Raw genomic sequence first — 26,420 nt, forward strand, 5'->3', positions numbered from 1 at the left:
AATCCCAGCTACTCAGGAGGCCGAGGTGGGAGAATCACTGGAACGCAGGAGCCAGTGGTTGCAGTGAGCTGAGATCACGCCACTGCACTCCAGCCTGAGCAACAGAGCGAGACTCCGTCTCAAAAACAAAAGCAAAAAATGTAGCTCAGGCCAGATTGTAGAAGAGTGAGAGACCGCACGGCCAGAGTAAAGCCTGGGAGATGAGTGACAAGGAGAGAGAGAATACCCAGCTCCAGTGCTAAACAATGTGGGTGATGCCACCCTGGGCTGTCCGGCCCCAGCTGAGCCCCCCAGATAACATACCTGGGGTGGTGACCGCCAAGCTGCCGGGTCCTGCCCGGATTGCAGGATTCTGAGCAAGTGAGTGGCGGCTGCTGATTTAAGTTGCTAAGTGTGGGGCTGGTTTGCTGGTGATGAAAGACAGCTGGAGTTAGAGCAGCTCCAGGGTCGGAAACGGGAGGGGCGTGGCTGGCCCCTGCTTCTGCTCCTGCCCGTGACTTGAGGGGCAGGGGGCAGGTGTCAGCCCTACAAATAGCACTCCTCTTCCCACCCCGGGGAGCAGCCCGCTTGATTTCCCAACAGGTGTTAAAATAACGACCTTTGGGCTAAAAAGGAAGCTGTGTGTGCGGTGATAAGAGGGTCTGGCCGCCTGAACCGGAAGGAGGGAGCGAGGGAAGTGAGGTGGGGCCGCAGGTCTTGGGGAGAGCTGGCGATTTGGGAGAGAAGGCTTTCAGCTGGACCGGGGTGGGGCAGGACCTCTTTCTCCCTATGACCTACAGAACTCGGCTCCATTCTTTTCTTCATGAGCGAGGTATGCAGGAAGAAGGGACCCAAGAGTCACAGCCGTCCCCTGTCCGGTGCTTGCCCTCTGCCCGTGCCACCCTCCCCTTCACTCGGCCTGGGGTGCTCTCTCCCCGCTGTCCTGGCTTAAACTGTGTCCCCTCCAAAAAGATACCTGGAAGTCTTAACTTCCAAACCTCAGAATGGGACCTGATTTGGAAACAGGGGCACTGCAGATGCCATTGGTTAAGATGAAGTCTTGCTGGAGTAGAGCAGGTGCCCTTATAAAAAGAGGACAGACACACGGGAAGGTCATGTGGTGACGGCGGCACTGGGAGATGCAGCCACAAGCCAAGGCATGCCGGCGACTGCGGGCTGCCGCGAGAGGCTGGGAGGCGGGCGAGGAGAGAGCCCACCGGAGTTCCGAGGGTGCGCAGCGCTGCCAGCACCTTCATCTTGGCCTTTTCCTCCAGAACGGTGAGGGAATAAAACGTCTGTTTTCTGAAGCCACCCACTTTACAGCAGCCTAAGGACACTCATGGATCCCTGTTGTGTCCTGGCCTAGTCACTTTGGACGTCAGCCAGTGCTGTTCACTTCCGCTCCAAAATGGAATCTTCCCAAAGCTGCCCCTCTCAGGCCAGGCGCGGTGGCTCACGCCTGTAATCCCAGCACTTTGGGAGACCGAGGCGGGCCGATCACTTGAGGTCGAGTGTTTGAGACCAGCCTGGCCAACATGGTGAAACCCTGTCTCTACTCAAAATACAAAAATTAGCTGGGTGTGGTGGCAGGCGCCTGTAATCCCAGCTACTCAGGGGCTGAGGCTGGGGAATCCCTTGAACCCAGGAGGCAGAAATTGCAAGGACCTGAAATTGCACCACAGCACTCCAGCCTGGGCGACAAGAATGAGACTGTGGCTCAAAAAACCATAGTGAAGCAGAGCAAACCTGCCCGCCTCCACTCTTCCAGGGAACACTTGGTCAGAGCCCCCTCCCTCCCTTTCCTGGTTTGTTGCAGGTGCCCCCCACGGTTCTCCCAACTCACTATGCCCCTCCTCCCCCCGGCAGCCAGAGTGTCCTTTCAAAACCTATATCAGGCCTGTCCCCATACCCCTAAAGGTGTCCAATCCTGCTCCCAGCAAAACCCCAGTTCCTTTGAAGAAGGCCCCCATGCCCTGGCCCCTTCTGGCCTGTGATCTCCCCGCCGACCGCATCGCTCCACCCATTGCTTTCCAAACACACCAAAGGCCCTTCCCAGGGCCTTTGCACGTGCTGGTCCCCCGGCCTGGAACCCTCCCCCCAACATCTCCACATGGCTCTGACTCTCTCTTTATTCACATCTTTGCTCAAATGTCACCCTCAGAGAAGCCTTCCCTGACCACCTGCAATGAGATCCCCAAGTCTCGTCTTCCTTCCCCACCCCACATCGCCTCTCTCCGTCCGCTTTGGAAGATGACCCTGTCCGTGGCAGAGCTGCCTTCAACCCGCACCCCTCTCGGAGGTGCTCTTTGAAGCAGCTGTTCCATTTCTGGGAAGCGATTCTGCAGAGGTGCTGGCTTGGGGCACAGAGGCACGGAGGCCAGGACGTGCCTGGCAGGATCACCACTGCGGCAGAAGCGGAAAGCCAAGCTCCGCGTCCATCGCTAGGGCACTGGGCATGTGGCCGCGCAGCTGGGACAAAGGATGAAGCCATCCTATGGCTAGGGCGCAGAGTGACCTCCCAGAGCTCCATTTCATGTGGCGTTTCTGCTGTGTATTTTTAAACCCAGGGATAATGTATGCATAATAAAGGTCCTGAGGTCACTTGTCTTTGGTGTCTAACTCAACAGACTTTGAAAAAATAGACCTTTTAAAAAGCAAACTTTATGTTTTCAGACCAGCTTTAGACTTATAGAAAAATTGTGAAGACAGACAGTCACCCCATACTCCACACCCAGTCTAGCCTATTGTTAGCGTCTGACATTAGTATGATACATTGTTTGCAGTTTTGTGGGGGGAGATAGTGTCGCTCTATCATCCAGGCTGGAGTGCAGTGGTGCAAACATGCCTCACTGCAGCCTCAACCTCCCAGGATCAAGCAATCCTCCCGCTTCAGCCTCCCAAGTAGCCGGGACTACAGGCGCATGCCACCATGCCTAGCTAATTATTTTCGTTGCTGTTAGAGATAGGGTTTCATTCTGTTGCCTAAACTGGTCTGGAACTCCTGGGCTCAAGTAATCCTCCCACCTCAGCCTCCTAAAGTGCTGGGATTACAGGCGTGAGCCACCATACCCAGCCCATTTTTCACAATTCAGGAACCAGTGTGGATACATCTGTATCAATGGACATCTGCCTGTTTCAATCCCATTTCTTCCCCAGGACCCCAGGTGGCATCTGGTCCTTGGCCTTCTGGGGCTCCTCTGGGCTATGACAGTTTCTCAGACTCGCTTGGTTTTGAGTTGATGACCTTGACTGTTTTGAGGCATGTGACCTTGACAGTTTCGAAGCTTGGTGGTCAGGGAGCTCACAGGATGCGTCTGCCTTGGGTTGGTCTGATGTTTTTCTTATGATGAGACTGGGGTGATGGTTTGAGAGAACTTTTCAAGTCCGGTGGGTACAGGAGACCCAGGAGGCCCCCTTCCACTGATCTTTTGAGGATGTTCATGTTTCCGTCAGTGCGTTTCTGCTTGTGTGTTCCTGATCCACTCTGGAAGGACACACAGACCCTGGGAACTGGAGATCTCCTGGCGGGGAGAGGGACGCACGGGCCCCCGAAGACAAGGTCTGAGAGATGCAGGCTTTGCATGCGTGCCCCGTTGGTACTGAGCAAAAAGGTTATGTAACCACACCTATATGAGACTGAAACGTGCGTGTACATTTTAAAATAAAACAAAACGCGCTTCCTGTTCTGCGGCCTCTGCCTCTCCGCTCAGCAGCCCTGAGGCTTGGCTGGGGTCCAGGAGGAAGGCATGGGAAACAGGTTGGCTCAGTCAGCTGGCTGGGACTTCAAAGGACAGCCCTGCTGGGACCCACCTGGGGCTCAGCCACTCACCTCCCACAGAAGGAAGGAAACCTCAGCCCCAGGGCAACCTCACAACAGCTGCAGGGACAGGGGTGTGTCCTGGGCACCTGGGCAAGCACTTTACCTCTCTGTGCCCCGGTTTGCTCTTCTGGAAACTGGGGGTGTTGAGAGTACCTGAGTCCAAGCACTGCTGTGAGGGTGAACGTGATCGTGAACGCCAAGGGCTTAACTGGGCTTTTAATGGATGCTCTTTGCACCAAGAATAAAATCAAGCCCCACCCTCACCCCTAGCCAGCAGAGTCCTATGTGAGCAGCCCCTGCCCACTTCTCAGACCCCGCCTTCCTCCCCAGCCCCTCCCCACCCAGGTCCAGCCACACTGGGCTCCGAGCTGTTCCCACCCCAGGACGGTCGCACTGGCTGTGCTCACATGGGAGCATTTCACCCGGACATCCATGTGGCGTCCCGGCAGGTCCTCTCGGCTGGGGCGGGACTCAGTCCCCACTGAACTGGACATTTTGCCACCTGCGTTCTTGAACCCTGATGACGTTTGAGGCAGATATGGGCACAGGCAGATGAGGGGCATAGGGGTATGGGGGTGTGTAAGGGCCTGCCTGGGAGGCTGGCCTCAGAGTCTCCAGGAGACGAATTTTCTCTCCTCAAGGGAGCCCTGGGGGTGGGAAGGTCCCTGGTCCTTCAGTCCTAAAACTCAGCTGCAGAGTAGGTGAGAAGCACAGGGTGGGCAGAGGGGTAGGACTGGAGTCCCAGAGGATGGAGGGGAAGATCCCAGACAGGTGGGCCCAAGCTAAACCTAGCAGAGGGACCCAGACCCTGGCAGCATAAGGTAACAGCTACCCCAGGACCTACCATGGAACCCCCCCTTTACCAGCTCAACCTCCCTACAGCCTCAGTTTCCCTACTCTGTGCCTGGAACAGCTGTCACAGGAGCCACGAGGCAGGGATGGGAGGATGGAGGAAGGTCCCGAGGCTGGGAAGTTGAGGCTGGCAGCCGAGGCAACTCAGGCGTGAGGAGCACAGCTCCGTGCCAGGCAGCTGCAGGAAAACACCCCAAAGGGCCATTTGCGGTGACCCCCCAGTCTAAGTGACAGATACTGTCCCAAGAAGAGCCTGTCTACCCAGGATGCTGAGCTCACAGGAGGCCTGCAGCAGGTCCGCCCTGGGAGGTTGTACAGATAAAGCACTGCACAATTTAGGGACCCAGAGTTCCAGAGAGGCTTCCTGGGAGGGGGACTCAGGACGATTCATTCAGCCCCCTTTTGTCTCCCTTCCACCTGAAAGCCAACTCCCAAGGCTGACCCCAGGCCGAGGAGCGATGCTGAGTGGGTGCTGCTGTTGCTGCAGACTCACAGCTGAGTAGAAAAAAGAAAAAGGGGGCCGGGCGTGGTGGCTCACGCTTGTAATCCCAGCACTTTGGGAGGCCGAGGCGGGTGGATCACGAGGTCAAGAGATCGAGACCACCCTGGTCAAAATGGTGAAACCCCGTCTCTACTAAAAATACAAAAATCAGCTGGGCATGATGGTGCACGCCTGTAGTCCCAGCTACTCGGGAGACTGAGGCAGGAGAATTGCCTGAACCCGGGAGGCGGAGGTTGCGGTGAGCCGAGATCGCGCCATTGGACTCCAGCCTGGGTAACATGAGCGAAAGTCCGTCTCAAAAAAAAAAAGGAAAAGGGAAAAGGCAGAGTTTTCAAAAAGCTGCCATCAGCACAGGGCGCCCAAGCTGCCCCTGCCTCGCCATAACCGTGGGAGGGATGGACGCACGGCCATGAGCGTCACGGGGGCCATGGTTTGGACCCGGTGCCAGCCTCCCGGGTGCATCCCGGCACTGCCGCTTCCCGGGTGTGTGGCCCCAGGCAAGTCAGGTAACCTCTGTGGTTTCTGTTACTCTTTGTATAAAATGGGATTAATAGCAGAGCTTGCCTCTCTGTGGTTCACGTCGGGGCCTCAGCTCTCCACGCCCGTGGGGTGCATCTGACTGTGTCTGTGAGTGCAAATCTGCTAGTGTCTGGGAAGGTGTGTGAGCATGCGCATGCCCAGGCTACCCCATCTCCTCTCCTCGCCTCCGGGCAGGCTGGAAGGCTGGCTGGAGGTGGAGGCAGTAGCCAGTTTTCCTGTGGTTCCCAGGAATATGTTGTGTTTGGCTGGGCCATACAAAGCCAAGGCACCATCACCTGCCCATGGGAGGGATGAGGGACCTTCCATGATTTCCAGTTGATTTGATTCCTGTGGTTCTGATCACATATAGCAAGGATTTGTCCCCCAAGTGCGTACAGATCTGTTTGGTTCTGGGCTTTGAGCAGCGAGACTGCAGACTGCTCGGCAGGTACCGAGTGCTGCGGGAGTGTTGGCTGCGGTGCCCTCCCTGGGAGGTTGCAGGTGGGGCCGTGCCTGTGCCCACTGGGTGTTCCCCGGTGTCTGGCGGCTCCCAGCACACTGGCCCTGGCTGCTTGGCAGGCTCCCCTCCACCTCCCATACAGGCTGGCTCTCTTTCCCTGGGCTTCTCTCTAGGTATTTGCTGGTTGTAAACTCTTCGCAGAACATTAAAGTGAATGGGAGCAGCCCACGCCCCATGGGGAAAGAGAAGCGCCACCCCAGCGAGGTGCCACCCACACCGCCCCTGGGGCCTCCTCTGGGAGGCATGGGGTCTCCTGTGTGTTGGTGAGCTCAAGGGCTTTTGTGTCCAGGCCTGGGGGCTCAGGGCAGGGGTGGGCCCAGAGGGTGCAATGGACTCCCTGAGGTGCAGGGGAGGTCCTGTATCCCTTTCCACAGGCAAGTGACAGTGCCACAGCCTTAGCCTAAAATAGCCTACTTCCAGTGGAATAGGTCCCTGAGAACCATGGGATGACTGGCTTCCTCCTCCTCCAGGCAGTCATCCAGCATGCCTGAGGGAGAAGAAAAGGGTGAGGCATCCTTGGCATGCCCACACCCACACCACCCTTACACACAACTGTCACACTCACATACCCTCATACTCACAGGGACACACCTGCATGCACCTCCTCACATTCACACATATAGGCTCATAATCACGTACACTCCCTGACAGACACACACGCAGTGATACACATCTTTGGAGACACATTCCATGCAGAGATGCAATCACTCTTACACACACATACAGACACCTTCAGACAGGTGCTTATACACAACACCACTCACACTGAGACACGTGCTCCCCTGAGCAGCCCACACTCACACCTACTCACAGTCTCTGAGACAGACTGTCCCACTGACACCCAGGGTGGGTTGCCAGATCTAGCAAATAAAGACATAAACCCCCGGCTGGTGCTGACAAATGACTCTTCAGTGTGTGGACATCCGTGCAATATCTGGGTGCCCTGCATTTTATCTGCAAGCCCAGCTCAGGGGCGGTGGCGGATATCCACACTCAGACACCCACGGACTCGCCCTGGCAGCCACCCAGACGTCACCCTGGGTAGGGACTTGGCACTCAGAGCTCCCTGCCTTCTGACTCCCAGCCCCTCCCCAAGCCCAGGAGAGCAACATCCTCTTCACCCGTTCCTGCTTAGGAAAATAGCCCATGATGGGGAGGGGGGCTCCCGAGACCTGGCATGCTCCCAGGGGGAGAGGTGTCCCTGATAGTCACCTCACCAGGTGGTTATAAGAGCACCCATTTTCCAGGTAATGAAACCAAGGCTTAGATGATGATGCAGCCTGTCTGAGACACACAAGGCAAGGCCATGTTCTTTTCCCAGCTTTCACCATGGAAACAATTTGGGAGGAAGGACCACGTTGTTTTTGGAGGGCCCCACTGAATAGCCTGGCTCAGGGCTGGGGCCCCTTTTTATTGATAGGTGAATTTCACAATCAGAATTGCCTGGAGAGTTCTGAAATTTATCCAAGCCCCACTCCTAGCAATTCTGATTCAGAGCAAGGCCAAGAAATGTGCATTTCTAAAAACCACACTAGAAGATGCATGCTCCTGGTTAAGAGCCGCTGCTGTATCCTCAGCCAGAAAGCATTAGCTCAAAGACAGAAAATCCACAGCACACATACCCACGCTGCTCACCCATGCCCATGGCAGACATCACTAATCAATCACGATCATCTTTCTCGTCAAACTCAGGCCCAGCCTCAGAATCCCTCCCAGCTCAGGGCCGCAGGGAGCCAGTGAGTGGCGTGGTTTCTACCCTGGTACTAATCAGCAGGTTCATGATTTCTTCATTGTGTCCCACTCGCGAGCTTCTGGATAATGTTACTTGGCAAGGTGCCTGCCTTTACTTGTTTTCAAAAACTAAACATTGTAGCAACCATGCAGTAACAGCTAACATTTCTTGCTGGGCTAGAATGCGACAGGCATGGGGCCGAGTGTTTTACACACACCATTGCATGTGATCCCCACAGTGCTGCATTGTGGTAAAATCATCATTGCCTCTATGTGACAGAGGAGGAAACTGAGGCACGGGCAGTCAGAGAACTTGCCCCAGGTCACACAGCTAGGGAGTGGCTGAGCAGGCATTTGACCCCACCCTGCAGTGGGGCGACCCTCAGTTCTTCTGGCCTGAGACTCATTTTCAAAGACCCTCCTGCAGTCCCACCCCCTGTGGGTCTGTGAGCCCCTCCCCATCTGGGTCCCATATTCCTGACTTACACGCAGCCTTGCTGTATGAGTCCCAGTACCTTCAGGAGCACCTTCAGAGACCCATGACCCCTAAGCACTTGTGACTTTAAGAATGTTCTTGGGCCAGGCATGGTGGCTTATGCCTGTAATCCCAGCACTTTGGGAGGCTGGGGTAGGCGGATTGCTTGAGCCCAGGAGTTTGAGCCCACCCTGGGCAGCATAGTAAGACCCTGTCTGCACAAAAACTTTTTTTTTTTTTTTTGAGACGGAGTTTCACTCTTGCTACCCAGGCTGGAGTGCAATGGCGCGATCTCGGCTCACCGCAACCTCCGCCTCCTGGGTTCAGGCAATTCTCCTGCCTCAGCCTCCCGAGTAGCTGGGATTACAGGCACGCACCACCATGCCCAGCTAATGTTTTTTGTATTTTTAGTAGAGACGGCGTTTCACCATGTTGACCAGGATGGTCTCGATCTCTTGACCTCGTGATCCACCTGCCTCGGCCTCCCAAAGTGCTGGGATTACAGGCGTGAGCCACCGCGCCCGGCCAAAAACTTTTTTTTTTAATTAGCTGGACATGGTGGTACACACTTGTAGTCCTAGCTACTCCGGAGGCTGAGGCAGGAGGATTGCTCGAGCCCAGGAGTTCCAGGCTACAGGGAGCGCTCTGATGGTCCACCAGGTGACGCTTGTCTGAGGTGACAGCCCAGGAGGGATGCAGCCGATTCTGCCCAGGGCCACCTGCTCAGAAGCCCATCTTCCTTCCACCTGCTGTGCCTGCTCCACTGGGAGCACTCAGGAGTACCGCCAGGTCCCACATCACCAAACTAGCAGCTTCCAACAATGCTCATTAACCATCTCACCATCTTTGGGGGTCAGGAGTACAGGCATGGCTTTCCTGGGTCCTCTAGAGCACCTCACCAGGCTACAACCAGGTGCAAGTGGAGCTGTGTTCTCATCCGGAGGCCTGACTGGGGTGGGATCTACTTCCATGCTTCCTCACTCCCTCAGGCTAATGGTGGAATTCATTTCCTTGTGGCTGTAGGATTTAGGACAGCTTGCTTCTTGAAGGCCAGTGGGCAGTGAGTGGAGTGGGGTTGTGGGGGAGAGAGAGACAGAGATGCTTCCTGTTTCTCACCCCAGATCCTCTCTTAAAGGACTCCCTGATTAGGGCAGGCCCACCATGGACCATCTCCCTTTTGATGAACACAAAGGCAACCAATTAGAGATCTCACTGCCATAGGTAAAATCCCTTCTTTTTGCCCTATTCTATTGGTTAGCAGCAAGTTACAGGTTTCCCAACATTCAAAGGGAGAGGATTACATAAGGGTGGGGGTTACTGGGGGTCATCTTAGAAGTCTACCTCCCAAAGGGAGTGAATGTTCTGATCAAGCAATATTTAACTAGCAATTTGCATTTGGGGTGCTATTTATTTATTTATAATTTGTTTTTAAGACAGAGTTTTGTTCTTGTTGCCCAGGCTGGAGTTCAATGGTGCTATCTCGGCTCACTGCAACCTCCGCCTCCCAGGTTCAAGCAATTCTCCTGCCTCAGCTTCCTGAGTAGCTGGGATTACAGGTGAGCGCCACCGCACCTGGCTAATTTTGTACTTTTAGTAGAGACGGGGTTTCCCCATGTTAGTCAGGCTGGTCTCCAACTCTTCCCCTCAAGTTGATCCATCTGCCTTGGCTTCCCAAAGTGCTGGGATTACAGGTGTGAGCCACCACGCCCAACCTTATCTTATTTCTTGGATTATTCACATCTCCCCTTTTAAGACTGTATAGGGTCACTTCCTGACGTGGCCATGGTGTTTGTAAACTGTCACGGCGCTGGTGGGAGGGTAGCAGTGAGGACCACCAGAGGTCACTCTCAGCGCCATCTTGGTTTTGGTGGGATTTGGCTGGCTTCTTCACTGCACCCTGTTTTATCAGCAAGGTCTTTGTGACCTGTTTCTTGCACTGACCTCCTGTCTCATCCCATGCCTTGGAATGCTTCAACTGCCTGGGAATGCAGCCCAGTAGCTTTATTTATTTATAATTTATTTTAACAAGAACAGCCTCATTTTACCCAGCTCCTATTGAAGACGGAGTTGCTCTGGTTCACACACCTCTGACACATCCTTGGGTAGCTGTCACATCGGGCTATTGAATGACATAGCCATCGGTGCACAGAAAGCTGCTTGCGTCCAGGGCTGCTGTCAGATTCTGGCTGGGGACGGGAGCCAGGCTGGTGCCGACGCGCGGGAACATCAGTAAGCAGGCGGATGTTCTCAAGGATGATTCCTTGTCTGTTTCATGAAAGTCAATGACTTGTTCAAAGGAGATCTGCTGAGCCCCGTTTCCCCTTTTGAAATGCAGTTTGTGAAACTGAAACGCACTGATCCGGGCAAGGGGCAGCCCTCGTGGAATGGAAGCAGAGCTGACTTCTTCCATGCTTCAATCCTTCCTGTCCCTTCCCTTTGCTCTTAGAACAGAATCCAGACTCCCCTGCAGCCTGTGCAGCCCTGCGTGTCGGCCTGCGCCCTCCCTTCCCGCCTCACCCCTACTCACACTTCTTCTGCCCCTCCACACCTGCCCCCATTCCTTGAACACGCGGAGCCCATTCTGGCCCTGGGGCCTTTGCACATGCAGTCCCTCTGGCCGCCTTGCTCACCCCCTGGTTTTCTCATGGCTGCCTTCTCAGAAGGTGCCTCCCAGCCCCCCCGGTCCCCAGGTCTAAAGTCACAGTGACCCTTTCCAGTCCCTCCTTAGCCCTTGCCTGGGTCTCAGGACTGCATAGCAGCACTCAAATGTGATTCTCATGTCCCTCTCCTCGATGACAGGCCTTGCCTCTGGTTCCCCGCTCTCACCCCAAGCCTGGCCTTTAGTTGGAGGTCAGTGACTGTTGTTGGTTGATTGAGTAACTGATCCCCTAATCCGAGGTTGCAAGGGAGGTATTCAGATCTGCATGTTTCAGAGAGAAACACTGAGGCCCAGGGTCGCAGCTGGTAACAGAGGCCCCGGCGCTGAAGACCGGGTCGCCTGCCCTCTCCCCACCCAGCGCTCTCTTGGGGAACAGGGGGAGCTCAGAGAAGGCCCCCATTTGGGCGTGCCCCCCTGTTGCCTCCTCAGAAGGCCTTGCCGCTGGCCTTTCCCGGAGGCACAGAGCCCAGAGCCACATTGCGGTGGCAGAATTAGTCTGCCCTTGGGCTGCACTGGCTCCGGTCCCAGCGAGGTGGTGACTGTCACTCTCCACAGAAGAGGGCGCCTCTCGCCATGGCAACAGGGACGTCACCAGGGACGTATTTGCCTGAGCACAAAAGAGGGTGTCGGGAAACACCCACACCCAGGCGGCAGGAACACGGTGCTTGCTTGGGGGATGGCTGCTGGGAGGTGACCAAGTCCTCATGCTTGCCTTCCAGAGAGCTGCGGCTGTTTCCTCGCCTCCCCTGCCGTGGAGCAGGAAGACGGGCGATGCTGGAGCCATCTGCTCTGTGCCTGTGCAGTTCTGGCCACGTTCACGACCCTTCCACTCATGCCCATTGCACAAATGGGGAGACTGAGGCAGTAAGGGGTGAGGAGACTTTCCCAGGACCTGCAGGCTCCATCGGGTGCGGGTCGCCAGTGCTTCAGCTTCGGAGGCAGGGCTGGCTGCGGTTGGAATCCCTGTTTTCCCTCTTGCCGGCTCTGTATCCTGGGGCAAGTCACTGTCACCTCTGAGCCTCAGTGTCCTCATCCGTAAAATAGGGGCAATGACACTTTCCAGAGCCATCACTCACCTTTTTTTTGGTTAACTATGCCATCCAGGTGTTTTCAGGATATTCAAGAAAAATACGATTCTTTGGGATATTGTGCAGCCATCACCACTACCTAATTCCAGAACGTTTCCATCACCCCAAAGGAAACCCCACACACATTAACCATCACCCCCACCCCCGTTCCCACCTCCACCGGCCCCTGGCAACCACCAGCCCACATTCTGTCTCCATGAATATGCCTCTTCTGAGCACTTCCTATAAATAGAATTGTACGCTCGACCTCCGTATCTGACTTCTGTCACCCTGTGTCGTTTTCAAGGTTGATCCATGCTGTCGCAGGTGCCAGTGCTGCATTCCGCTTTATGGCTGCATCGTACTCCACCGTGGACAGACCACGCCGTGTTTAACCACTCATTCGCTGGTGGGCACCTGGGTTGCTTCCACCTTTCCGCTCTGCCAGCAGTGCTGCTGTGAACATGCGTGTTGTGAGTTTCTGTGTGGACGTGTGCTTCCATTTCCCTTAGGTAGACTCTGGAGTGAAATGGCTGGATCATATGGTAGGTATAGGTTAAACTTTTTAAGAAACTGCTGAACTGGCCAGGCATGGTGGCTCATGCTGGTAATCCCAGCACTTTGGGAGCCCGAGGTGAGCGGATCATTTGAGGTCGGGAGTTCGAGACCAGCTTGGCCAACACGGTGAAACCCCGTCTCTACTAAAAATACAAAAAGTAGCTGTTTAGTAGTGGCACACACCTGTAATCCCAGCTACTTGGGAGGCTGAGGCAGGAGAATCACTTAAGACTGGCAGGCAGAGGTTGCAGTGAGCTGAGATCGTGCCACTGCACTTCACCCTGGGTAACAGAGCAAGACCCTGTCTCAAAAAAAGAAAAGAAAAGAAAGTGCTGAACTGTTTTCCAAAGACCCCGTCTCAAAGAAAAGACACTGCTGAACTGTTTTCCAAAACAATTACACATCTTGCATCTCCAAGACAGGAAAGGAGAGTTCCAGTTGCTTGATATTTTGCCAGTACAATACCCAGCACACCGCCATTGATCCATCAGAGAAGATGCTTTTGAAGATGCTGAAAGTCACAAAAGACCCCATACGTGATTCACAACTGCCCAAAGACGGATGCAACTCAAGTGTCCAGTGATAGATGATGTAGAAACAAAATATCCATGCAATGGAATACGACTCAGCCTTGAAAAAGGAAGGAAATTCTGGCACAGGTTACAGCGTAGATGCCTTGAGAACACTGTGCTGAGTGAAATAAGCCAGCCACAAAATACTGTATGATTCAATTTATAGACAGGTTGGACTAGTCCAACCTTAGACTAGCCAAATCCATAGAGACAGAACGTAGAACTGTGGTGCCGGGCGCGGCAGGAGCGGGGTGGGGAATTGGTGTTTAATTGAGACAGAGTTTCAATTTGGGAAGATGAAAGAATTCTGGAGATAGATGTAGCGGCTGCACAGCAGTGTGACTGTCCTTAATGCCACAGAACGGTATACTTAAAAATGGTTAAAACGGCAAATTTCATTATGTATATATCTATAACCGCAATAAGAAAATGCAGCATCCATTATATTCCACACCAGTGAACTGCTGTTTAGTTCAGAGCTCCAGTCTATCATGTGGTAGGAACCACGTTCTACCCTCTGGGCCTGAGTAATCAGAGGAAGGAAGGCCTGTGATCCCCTGCCGGCCAGAGACGTGAGGGAAGTAGGCTGGTGGCTCCTGGGAAAAAGGTCTCACTAGAAAATAAGAAGGACACAGGAAGAGAGGCTTGGTCCCTTTTACCTCCTTCCCACCTCACCTTCCTTCCTGCCTTTGGATATCATTGTGGGATGAAGTGATGTCTGGAGCTGTGGCAGCCATCATGCCACCATGAGGAGAAGGCCAAGAGAATTGCACCAGTACTTCAGCTTGCCAGCCCTGTATCCTGGCGTTGAGAAGCTAGTGAACCCACCTGGGCACTGCCTGCTTCTCAATGTCCTCCAAAATAAACAGTGAATGACCTTATGCTTTAAGCCACTGTTAGCCGAGGTTTTTGTTCCTTATAACGAAGTGTTCCCTAATGGATTCAATGCACTCCTGCTTCTGCAGACCTGGTGACACAGGGTTTGGGACAAGAGCTTTTTGTTTCTTCTTTGAGATAGGACTTCACACTTTCCCCCAGGCTGGAGTTCAGGGGCACAGCCACACCTCCCTTCAGCCTCAGACTCCTGGATTTCAGTAATCCTCCTGCCTCAGCCTCTCAAGTAGCCAGGACCACAGGCACACCACCGTGCCTGGCCATTTTTTTTTTAATTTTTCTGTAAAGACAGGGTCTTGCTATATTGCCCAGGCTGATATTATATTCCTGTCCTTAAGCGATCCTCCTGCCTCAGGCTCTCAAAGTGCTGAGATTACAGGTGTGAGCCATTATGCCCAGCCGGGGCAAGAGGCTTTGGATCCAGTATGCCTGGGCTTGTACCTCAGCTCCACCTGACAGCTGTGTGGCTCTGAGTAACTTGGCTCACCCCTCTGGGCCCCAGGTTTTCTAGCTTTCAGATGGAGACAGGAATGCTATGTGCTTTGTAAAGTAGATGGCTTGGGGGTAAATGCGCTACGGGATGCAGGCATGTCCCTGGTGCATAGTAAGAGATTAATCAATTTCTTCCGTGGGACTGAGGATGACCCTTTTGCTGAGGGTGACCCTGCTACAGGGCTTTGTCTGGGTGGAGGCTGGCTGGCCCGGCCACAGTTCCAGCGGACTGATGCAGTGGCTGCAGAGGCCTTAGGCCGGCGTCTGGGGAAGGAGCATTGATCCAAGGTTGATTCGGGATTTTACTTTCCCTTCCCCCTTCACAAAAGCACGGAATGTTTTCTTCAAGCCGGCTTGTCAGTTCTTAGCCCGGCCACAGTTCCAGCTGGAGAGGAGTCAAGCGTTCCTCTTTGCTGAGTTCAAGGTTGGCCCCTCGGTGCCACCAGCGCTCAGGATCCCATGGAATGAACGCGAGTCGCAGCGTTGCAGGAGGGCTGCGGTACGCGGGAGGGAGGCTGCCCTGCCGTGAGGACGAGCGGAGGCAGGATTTGGGCAGGATCACAGACCGAGGCCCCCGCTACCCTCAGGAATCTAAGAGCGAACAGACAAGACAACCTTGCCAGTGGCCACTCGCCTAGGGTCCCTAAGGGAGCGGGGGCGGGGTTGGCAACTTCGATCTCATTAGCAAGGCTGAGCTCATCTCCCAGCTGTTGGGAAACTGGGCCACCAACCTTAACTCCATTCCCCAGGCACCGCACTGAGCTTTGGGGAGGATCTTGGAGGCAGCGGCAACGCCCCCCCGGGAGTGGGAAGTCCCAGTGGCCTGCTCTGTGAAATCAGGGCAAGTTGGCTCCTTGGCAAGATGGCAAAGCACTGTGGCGACGAGGACTGTGGGGCCACCCTGCCTTGTCCTCCTGGCCTTCCCCAGCCTCTCCCGCCTCCGCCCCCACCCCAGCCACTCTGTGCCGTCCTCTCTTAGGGCTTGAAGACCAACGTCCCTTTCTACGCCATCCTCCAGGAAGTGATTCTCAGAACCCTAAGGGGTGGGGCCTCTGCTTCTTGTTCAAATAATAAAGTCAAATCCTAATGCACTGTGGGAAAAAACAAGGATGTGGGAAATCCCGCAGTCCCCAGAGAATGGGGAGGTGTGGCGGGGCCCCCACGGCAGAGGGTACTGAATGCTGAGCAGAGGCCTCCGGCTGAGCTGGGAGGTAGCGGCAGGCTACACACGGACTTGGCACTGGGCTCGTGCCTCTGCTCCGGGCACACAGGCCTCCTACGACCCTCAGACGCGCCTGCTCGGGTCCTGCCTCGGGGCCTCTGCACCTGCCGGTCTTCAGGCCTGACGTGCTCTCCCAGCTCTTGGTGTGGCTCCAGTCTGAGGTCACCTCCCCAAACAGGGCGGCCCCAGCAGCCTTCCCAAAGCTGCCCCGCCCTTCTGCCTTCCTCCTCATCTCATTTCACGGAGTTCATGTCACCTCGCTGCCTGGCATGGCCTTGCCTGTCTGGCCTGTCTCCTTTCTGTCATAGCCCAGCTCCTCGAATAGGATGAACCAATGAAGGAGGGAATGAATGATGGAGCTGGTTTGGGTTCATCATGCAATGTGCATGGCAACATCTGGAGCCTCCCCTCCCCCAAAGTCCCTGCCGATTCACAGCCTGGGGGCCGCTCCCATGCACCCCAGTGCGTGCCTCTGCCCTCGCTCCAGCTGGAAGGCTCCCCGCCGGCCCTGCGCCAGGAGCTCCCGTTTCGGAGCCCGCACGGCAGCGCGCTCTGTAGCTGGCTGGCAGGTGGGGGCTGCGGCAGGAGGTCGGGGTGGGAGGCAGTCACGCTCCCAGCCTCCCGTTGGAGGACATTTCAGGGAAGCGACTTTCTGACGGGAATGCCAAGGGCAGCCTCTTGCGCCCTGTGAGGTAAGGCCCTGGGGCTGCCCCCAATACCAGTCAGACCCCCGCCAGGCAGGACCGGGCAGGAGGCTGGGGCTGGCAGGCTTAGCTAACAAGCACACAGAGAGGACCCTTAGGGCTCAAGGGATGACACAGAAGTCCCAGTGGTCAGCAGGTGGCCACGGGAAGGACCCAGGCCTGGAGGAGAGGTGGGACAGGGGTGGGCTAAGCCCCTTGTAACAGGTGGCATTTTCCAGAGACAGCCTCTGCAATCTCCCCCATCCTGCAAGATATTCTTCCCAACAACCTTTTCCTCCCCCTGCGGGAGGGTGGGGTTTATGCTCCCTCCCTCCTGAACCTGAGCATGTTCATGACTCACTCTTAATAGAATGTGGCAGAAGAGATGCTGTGTGGCATCCAAGGCGAGGTCACAGAAGGCGATGCAGGTGCGTTCGTGCTGTGGCCCTGAGATGCTGTGTAAGCACCTGACTGCCCAGGGCCGCCATGCTGTGAGGAAGTCCAAGTCGCCGGAAAGGAGGCGGTGGGTTGGTGTTGTGGCAGACAGTCTCCGTGAGGTCCCAGCCACCAGCCAGCTCCAACTGCCAAACAGCCACTTCCAGAAGATTCCAACCCCTAGCCATTGACTCCCTCCCTCCCTCCCTCCCGAGGCCCTGGCATCCTGGAACAGAGACAAGATGTCTGTGCTGCACCTTGTGTGACCCTGAGCCGTAGGATCTGTGAGCGTGGCATGACGGCTGCTGGGTGCCCTAAAGTTTCGGGGGTTTCCTTACACAGCACAAGTACCCTGGCAACCCCGGCTCCACTTCTGGCCAGGTGTTCTCACTGGGCTCCCTGCCCTCCTCTTGCCCACCCAGCCAGGCCCTCCTCTGTTTAGAACTCCGTAGCGTCTGCCTGGCTGTGCTGCTTTCCCCAGGGGAAGGAAATGAGCCTTTCATCAAATTTCATGAGGTGGCTCTTTGCTGCCCTCTCACCCACCTGGTGAGAGAATTAAACCTCAGAGAGGTTCCAAGAGGCCACCTTCTCTGCCCGAGCTTGAGATGACCAGAGTCGACTGAAGCCTTCTAGAATGTATGGTAAGGGCTTCTGTGGCTTCTGTGGCCTTTCGTTGCTTCACTGCAGATGACAATCACAGCAACAATGACCACGCAGCAGCAGCACTGCCGGAGAACCCCCACTGCGGCCGCCGGCCAGGCACTTCATGTGCCCCTCCTCTGCCTGCACGCACCGCCCGCACTGATGCGGTTCTCGGAGTCAATCGTCCACCAAGCGTGGACGAGGAGCCTGCAGTGGTCAGGACAGGCCGGGTTACGGTGTGGTAAGCAACACCCCAGGGATTTCAACAGCGCAGCACACAGAGGTTTCTGGTCACTCACACTGCGCGTCTGCTGTGGATGGGCCTGGGCTCTGCCCCGTGAGGCCCTCGCAGCAGGACCCAGGCTGATGGAGCAGCCACCTGCCAGAACATCGCTGGCCACTGTGGCAGAAGGAAAGAGAGCTCTGGAAAGTCTCGCACTGGCCAGTGTGTGCCCAGCCTGGATTCCTCACTTCCGCTGACACTCACTCAGTGCCCCCTTCCCACCAAGGCTCGGGAATTACCCAGAAAAGGAGAACTGGAACATTGATGACAGCCCCGTGATGGTCTGCCGAGGCGCCGTGGCTGGTACCTGGGTCCAGCATCCCCAAGGTCTCAGCCAGCTGTTCCTCCCCCAGCCCCTGGCTCTGCCATTTCCCCTGGGGGACTAGGAGGGATGGGCACCCACCTTCACGGAACACACCTGCGGTGGGCAGAGTAACAGCCCCCAAAAGATGTCCACCTCCCACTCCCCAGAACCTGAGAACATGCCACCATCCATAGGGCAGTGCATTGCCAGGGTCACTGTGACAAAGCAGCGCAGGCCAGGGGGTGGGGCTAGAGTGGGTGGGGAACGCCTTCCTCACCGTCTGAGTCTGGAAGTCTAAGCTCAAGGTGTCAGCAGGCCTCTCTCCGTGGCCTCTCTCCGTGCCCTCTCTCCGTGGCTTGCAGATAGCTGTCTTCTCCCTGTGTCTTCACACGGACTTTTCTGGGTATGGCTATGTCCCAATCTCCTCCTCTTATAAGGACACCAAAGTGGGGCATGATGGCACATGCCTGTAGTGCCAGCACTTTGGGAGGCTAAGGTGGGAGGATCACTTGAGCCCAGAAGTTCAAGACTAGCCTGGGCAACATAGCAAGATCCCATCTCTTTACATTTTTTATTTACTTAGTCAGATGTGTTAGTGTGCGCTTACAGTCCCCAGCTATTCAGGAGGCTGAGGTAGGAGGAATGCTTGAACCTGGGAGTTCGAGGCTGCAGTGAGCCATGATGGTGCCACTGCACTCCAGGCTGGACCACGGAGACCCTGACTCAAAAAAAAAGACACCAGGCCTATCGGATTAGGCCCCATCCTGACAAACCCATTTCAACGTATTCACCTCTTTAGAGTCTGCCTTCGAAGACGGTCCCGCTGTGAGATGCTGAGGGTCAGGTGGGGGTGAGGGCTTTAGGATACGAGTCTGGGGTGGGAGACACCGTTCAACCCATGGTGCAGAGGTCCCAGCAGGTGGAATGAAGTTATGGGTTTTGAGATGGGGAGATTATCTCGGATGATCGGGGGCCCAGTGTCATCGCGAGGATCCTCGGAAGAGGGCGGTGGGAGGCTTAGAGCAGCAGAGGGTGGAAGAGAGGGAGACGGTGGAAGTGGAGGTCGGGGGATTCTGCCACCAGCCAGGACTGTGGCGGCCTCTAGAAGCTGCAGGAGGAAAGGGGGTGAGTCCCCCCGGACCCTCCAGAAGAAACCAGCCCTGCCAATGCCCTGACCTCAGCCCCACAAGATGCATTGGGACCTTCTGCCCTCCAGAACCGGGAGAGAACAATTTTGTGTTGCGTTTGTGGTGATTTGTTCCAGCAGCGATAGTAAACTGACGCGTCACCCAAATGCCTGCCTTTACAGAAACGCTTCCAAACCCGCTCTTGCCTTGGTTGGCAAACTTCTGCCCTCCACACTCCCCCTCCTCTGCGCTGGGCGGGGACAACTCCTTCACTGGGGGTCAGGTTGCCCCAAAGCCTGTCTCCTGGACTTGAAGACTTCTCCCTCCAACCTCTGCACCCCAAGGGCCAGAGGCCACCACCTCCAGCAGCCAGCGGGGAAGAGCCAGCCTGCAGGGTGGACACTTAATACAATAGGTCTGTGACCACACACAGCCCACCCCCAGGGGCCCAGGCCCTGCTGACCTTCCCAGCCCGGTCACACCCAGCTGCTTCCTCAAAGCCACAACCCCTTCCTCCCGCCCAGCTTCTGCCCCGGCCATTTCCTCCTCTGCTCCTGGCGAGCCTGACTCATCCAGCAAGTCCCAGCTCAGAAGTCTCCCGGGGGAGACTGGTCCAGCCCCGTTCCATCCACCCTGCCCTGCCGGCTTCATTTCATTTCATGCACTCAGTAGACAGGCACCCAGCTCTCCTCTGTTCTCCCCTGAAAGGGATGGGCACAGCCCTGACCTAGGGAAGCTGACAATGGGGGGGTTGGGGGGGAGGGAAGAGGATCTCATGACATGTTTTAATGAAGCATAGACATGTTAAATATACAATTCAAAGACTTAAAAAATTTTTTTTATGTATGTACGTTTTTAGAAACAGGGTCTCACTCTGTGGCCCAGGCTGGGGTGAAGTGACACGATCATAATTCACGGCAGCCTCGAACGCCAAGACGACAGCAATCCTCCGCCCTCAGCCTCCCAAGCGGCTGGCACTGCAGACGTGCACCACCACACTCAGCTCATTTTTAATTTTCTTTTTTTTTAGAAATGGGGTCTTGCTGTGTTGCCCAGGCTGGCTTTGAACTTTTGGGCTAAAGCAAATCTCCCACCTCAGGCTCCCAAGGCACTGAAATCACAGGCGTGAGCCCGTGCCCAGCCCTGGAGACTTTCGCCAAACTTGTATCATGCAGCCGTCACCCCATCAACACGGAGGACTTTTCCCTCATCCCAAAGCTCCTTCCCCAGCCATCGCTCCCACCCCGCCCTCAGTCAGCCTGACACTGTGAGGGCAGCTTCATCTTTTCAGAGTTCGCTCTTGATGGAATCCTGCACTGTGAGCTCTCTAGGCCTGGCTTCCTTCCCCGTTCACAGGGCTCAGCAAAACACACGTCCCCGCGGCCAGATCTGGCCTGCTGCCTGCTTTTTAGGACCTGCAAGCGAAGAATGCTTTTTACTTTTTTGTATTTTAAAAAATAATGAATAGACTTTTCAAAATACCATTTTAGGTTTACAGAACAATTGCGTAGACAGGATAGAGAATTGCACACGCACACACACTTCCCACCCCTGGCGTACCATATCTTGCGTTCATGTGAAAACGCTTGTTACAATAATGACAATACTGAGACACTATAGTCCACAGTTTACAGTGGGGGTCACTCTTGGAGTTGTAGGGTTCTATAGGTTTTAAGAAATGTATTGGCCAGGTGCGGTGGCTCACGCCTGTAATCCCAGCACTTTGGGAGGCTGAGGTGGGCAGATCACAAGGTCAGAAGTTCGAGACCAGCCTGACCAACATGGTGAAACCCCATCTCTACTAAAAATACAAAAATTAGTGGGCATGGTGCCATGTGCCTGCAGTCCCAGCTACTCAGAAGGCTGAGGCAGGAGAATGGCTTGAACCCAGGAAGTGGAGGTTGCAGTGAGCTGAGACTGTGCCACTGCACTCCAGCCTGGGTGACAGAGCAAGAATCCCATCTCAAAAAAAAGAAAGAAAGAAATGTCTCATGACAGATTCACTGCCCTAAAAGTCCCCTGGGCTCCCTCTTTTCATCCCTCTCTCCTCCCGCCCTGGCCCCCCAGCAGCCACTGATCCTTCTACTGTCTCTGTAGTTTTGCCTTTTCCAGAATGTCACGTAGCTAGAATCATAGCACGCAGCCTTTCAGAATAGCTTCTTTTACTTAGTAATATGCATTAAAGTTTCTTCCATGTCTGTGTGGGGCTTGATAGCTCACATCTTTTTTGGCACTAAGTAATAGTCCACTGTCTGGATGTGCCACAGTTTATCCATTCACCTTTTTAGAAAAAATTATTTATTTTTGAGAGGGAGCCTTGCTCTGTCGCCCAGGCTGGAGTACAGTGGTGCGATCTCGGCTCACTGCAACCTCTGCCTCCCGGGTTCAAGCAATTCTCCTGCCTCAGCCTCCGAAGTAGCTGGGATTACAAGTGTGCACCACCACTTCCAGCTAATTTTTGTATTTTAGTAGGGGCAGGGTTTCGCCATGTTGCCCAGTCTGGTCTTGAACTCCTGGCCTCAAGTGATCCACCTGCCTCAGCCGCCCAAAGTGCTGGGATTACAGGCGTGAGCCACTGCACTCAGCCACCTTTTATATATTTTTAAATAGAGACAGGATCGCACTGTGTTGCCCCACCTGGTCTCAAACTCCTGGTCTGAAGGGATCCTCCTGCCTCAGCCTCCCAAGATGCTGGGATTACAGGTGTGAGCCACTGGGCCCCAACCCTATTCGCCCATGGAAGAGCGTCTTGCTGGCTTCCAGTTTAGGGTGATTATGACCGCAGCCGCTATGAACATTCATGTGCAGGTTTCTGCATGGACATAAGTTTCCAAATCACTTGGGTAAATACCTGGAAGCGTGACTGCCGGACAGCACCGTAAGACTGTGGTCAGCTTTCTGAGAAACCACCTGTCTTCCACCATTGTTTGCCGTTCTGCATTCCCACCAGCAGCGAATGAGTGCAGCTGGGCTCTTCCATTTTGCAGTGGTTGAAAAAAAACAAAAGAAGAATATTTCATGACACATAAAAATTATATGAGATTTAAATGTTAGTGTCCATAAATAGTTTTGCTTGTTCGTTTTGCTTACTTTGGCACCCAAAGTAAGACCCTGTCTCAAAACAAACAAGCAAAACTTTATTTATGGACACTTGCTTCCATCAGAATCCGCTCTCCTTTCCTGGAGAACAATGGCGTGAACATGGCTCACTGCAGCCGTGACCTCCTGGGCTCAAGCAATCCTGCCTCAGCCTGCTGAGCCCCTGGGACTGGAGGCATGTGCCACCAAGACTGGCTAAGTGTTTTTTGGTAGAGACAGGGTCTCTGTGTTATCCAGGCTGGTCTCAAACTCCTGGGCTCAAGCAATCCTCTCACCTTGGGCTCCCAAAGTGCTGGGATTACAGGTGTGAGTTGCTGTACCCGTCCATAAATAAAGTTTTATTAGAACACAGCCATGTTCATTCACCTACATATTGGGTATGGCTGCTTTCATGCTACGTAGGTAGAGTTGAGAGGCTGAGAAAGAGACTGGAGGCCTGCAAAGCCAAAGATGTTTGGCCTGGCCCTTTGTTTTTTTGGTGGTTTTTTTTTTTTAGACAGAGTCTCGCTCTGTCGCCCAGGCTGGACTGCAGTGGTGGGATTTAGGCTTACTGCAACCTCCGCCTTCCGGGTTCAAGAGATTCTTTTGCCTCAGTCTCCCAGGTAGCTGGGATTACAGGCGCCCACCACCACGCCTGGCTAATTTTTGTATTTTTAGTAGAGATGGGCTTTTACCTTATTGACCAGACTGGTCTTGAACTCCTGACCTTAGGTGATCCACCTGCCTCAGCCTCCTGAAGTGCTGGGATTGCAGGTGGGAGCCTCGGCGTCCGGGCTGACCCAGCCTTTGGAGAGAAGAGCCTTTCTTGCCAGCCAGTGCCTCCGCGTGGTGGCTTTGGAGTCGCCCATGGTGCTGTATACACCAATAGTTGACCCCTTCCTGGCGCTGCGTGGGACTCCGTGGCGTGGCTACACAACTATTTATCATTCACCGACTGACAGACATTTGGGCTGTTGCCAGTTTTTAGCTGTTATGAATAAAGCTGCTAGGAGCGTTTGTCTTCTCTAACGCAGGGCACATGACTTTGGGTCCCGGGGGCGAATACCTAGGAGTGGAATTGCTAGGTCAGGACGCGCCACGTTGCACTTTCTGCCGTGTTATCATGTCTCGGGGTGCTGTTTCTAACCAGTGCCCTTTTGATCCCGGGAATGATTTGCCCCCTTCCCCGTGCCTTCTGCCAAACTAGACCTCCTAGCACCCACTGCCCCGGGGGAAAGTGGATAGGAAAGCGTCACAAATGTTAACTCGTTTCACAAGCCTGTGCTTTCAGATTCCAAGAATCCGGGCTCTGAGCTGCAAAACCTCAGCCAGGAAGAGTTCCGGATATCAATTTTATGGCAAAAACAATAGATCTGGGGGTGGGGGGAAATATGCGAAACGATGAAAGAGCCAGGCGGTTAGCCCAGGAGGAGATGAGGCTTCCTGGGCCGGGCGAGACGCTGGCTATGGGCAGAGACCACTCGCTTCCACCAAGAGAGACTTTCCCAGCCTCCTGTGCAGTTAGCAGCGGCCATGGGCTGAGCTCTGGCCAATGGGGGCGAGTGAAGTGACATGGCCCCTCGCAGGCCTGACCTTCCCAGCCTCCCCTGTGTGCTCCTGGGTCCCTTTCTTTTCCACCAAGTAGAATCCATTGCTTTGGAGCTCTGGGGCACGGTGGGACCCCAGGATGGCAGGAACCCTGCTGTACCCAAATGCCCACCTGACCATGAGCTCTTGTACAGGGAAGAGACTCTGTTGTGTAAGGCTGCTAGAACGAGCCTCTGTCAACCAAGGCACCGAACCTAAGTCTCACTGGGTCAGACGGGAACGTCCAGAGGTTGTAGTCACGTTTTGCCTCCAGCAATTATAGCCACATGGGAATGTCAGAGGCGTGTGAACCAGGGCAACTCCATCTCGAACAGGAGCTGGGTAAAATGAGGCTGAGACCTACGGGGCCGCGTTCCCAGGTGCTGAAGGCATTCTAAGTCACAGGATGAGATGTGAGGTCAGCACAAGATGCAGGTCATAAAGATATCAACCTTGCTGATAAAACAGGCTGCAGGAAACAAGCCTGCCAAATCCCACCAAAACCAAGATGGCGACGAGAGTGACCTCTAGCCGTCCTCACCGCCACCCTCCCACCAGCGCTGTGACAGTTTACAGATGCCATGGCAACGTCAGGAAGTGACCCTGTATGGTCTAAAAAGGGGAGGCAGGAATCCTGCACCCTTTGTTTAGCATATCATCAAGAAAGAACCCTGAAGATGGGCCCCCAGCGGCCCTCAGTATGCTCTGCTGTGGAGTGACCACGCTGTTGTTCACTACTTTCCTGATAAACTTGCTTTTGCTTCGAACGGGGGACTCACCTTGAACTCTTTCTTGCGCGAGATCCAAGAACCCTCTCGTGGGGTCTGAATTGGAACTCCTTTCTTATAACAGGAATACAGACCAACATGGCAGGATCCCTGAGTTTCCCAGAAAAGCTGGAAGTTTAGGTGCAAAACTTCCTCCTTGTTAAATGGTGACAACTCATTCAAATGGTATAAAATAGGCCGGGCGTGGTGGCTCACACCTGTAATCCCAGCACTTTGGGAGGCCTAGGCGGGCAGATCATTTGAGGTCAAGAGTTCGAGACCAGCCTGGCCAACATGGTGAAACCCTGTCTCTACTAAAATTACAAAGATCAGCCAAGCGTGGTGTGCATACTTGTAATCTGAGCTACTCGGGAGGCTGAGGCAGGACAATCACTTGAACCTGGGAGGCGGAGGTTGCAGTGAGCCGAGATCGCGCCCCTGCACTCCAGCTTGGGGAACAGAGCAAGACTGTGTCTCAAAAAATATATATAAAATAGATTGTGGGGCTCAGTTCAACATATCAAGGGCTGAATTTGCCTCTGAGCCCCAGTTTGCAACCTCTCCATTCATTTAATTAGTAAGCATTTACTGGGCGCTTACTGTGTGTTTGCCACACACAATTCTAGGCCCTGGACAAAACAGATAAAGTGCCTGGAAAAAGGGTGGAAGGGGAGAGCAGTCCCCAGCAGGGACTCCCAGGGACGGATGAGATGGGGGGGTCCCGGCCATGGGGAGCCCCTCCGCTATGCGGAGCCCCTCCGCTACGCGGCCACACGCCGCCCTGGGCTGGTAGACAGGGCCGCGGGGCCCTTCTGTTCTCACCCAGCCTGTATGTCCTGTGCAAACCTCCCTCTCATGGAGCAGGGGCTGCCTGGGCAGCTCAGAAGCCTCTAGGCTATTCCAAAGATTTACTGGGAAAAACTTTGCATTGCTATTGCTCAGAATCGTTCAACTCCCAGCCGCTTGCTAATTACTGTGCCCTTGAGCAAAAATGTTAATCTAAAAACATGAAATTGTAATGATTTACTTGACGTAATTGGAACAAACAAGATGAGCAGGCAGGCGGGAAGCAGCAGGGGCGCTGGCATCAGCCCCCACCACCCTGCTGGCCTGGGGCGGACCCACCTGGGCGGGAGGGGCAGGGGGCCCCAGCAGGAGAGACTCATGGCCTTGCCAGGGGCTGCGCAGTTCAGCTGGGTCCGCTCTGGCTTTGCCTGAGGACTCATTCATCCTACATCTCAGCGTGGGGACAGCCAGCCTGGGTAGGAATCCTGCCTCCTACTGTGTGTCCCCAGGACAGTGACTTCTCTCTCTGTTCACCTGTTCCCTCCTCCATGAAATGGGGCTAACAGCATGTCCAGCACCTAGAGTCCTCCCCATCACCTGCTTGCAAATGCTGAGCTCTCAGCAAATGATCATTGCTGTGAGTGAAGCCAGTCTCCCCCAGGCCGTGTGAGGTGGGAAGAGAGAGGCTGGGGCAAGGAGGACACTCTTCCAGCATGCCCTGGGCCTTCTTCCCTCTCCTCTCTTTGCACAGGCCTGTCCCACACCCAGCTTAGCCTTTAGGTCCTTGTTTGAGAGGAGGCCCCCACATTCCTGCCTGCCTGGCTGGCTCAGGATCCAGTTAGTTGGATTCCAGAGAACCTGGAGCC

This window comes from Cebus imitator, unplaced genomic scaffold (assembly GCF_001604975.1).
Source record: "Cebus imitator isolate Cc_AM_T3 unplaced genomic scaffold, Cebus_imitator-1.0 Scaffold169, whole genome shotgun sequence".
Classification (NCBI taxonomy): Eukaryota; Metazoa; Chordata; class Mammalia; order Primates; family Cebidae; genus Cebus; species Cebus imitator.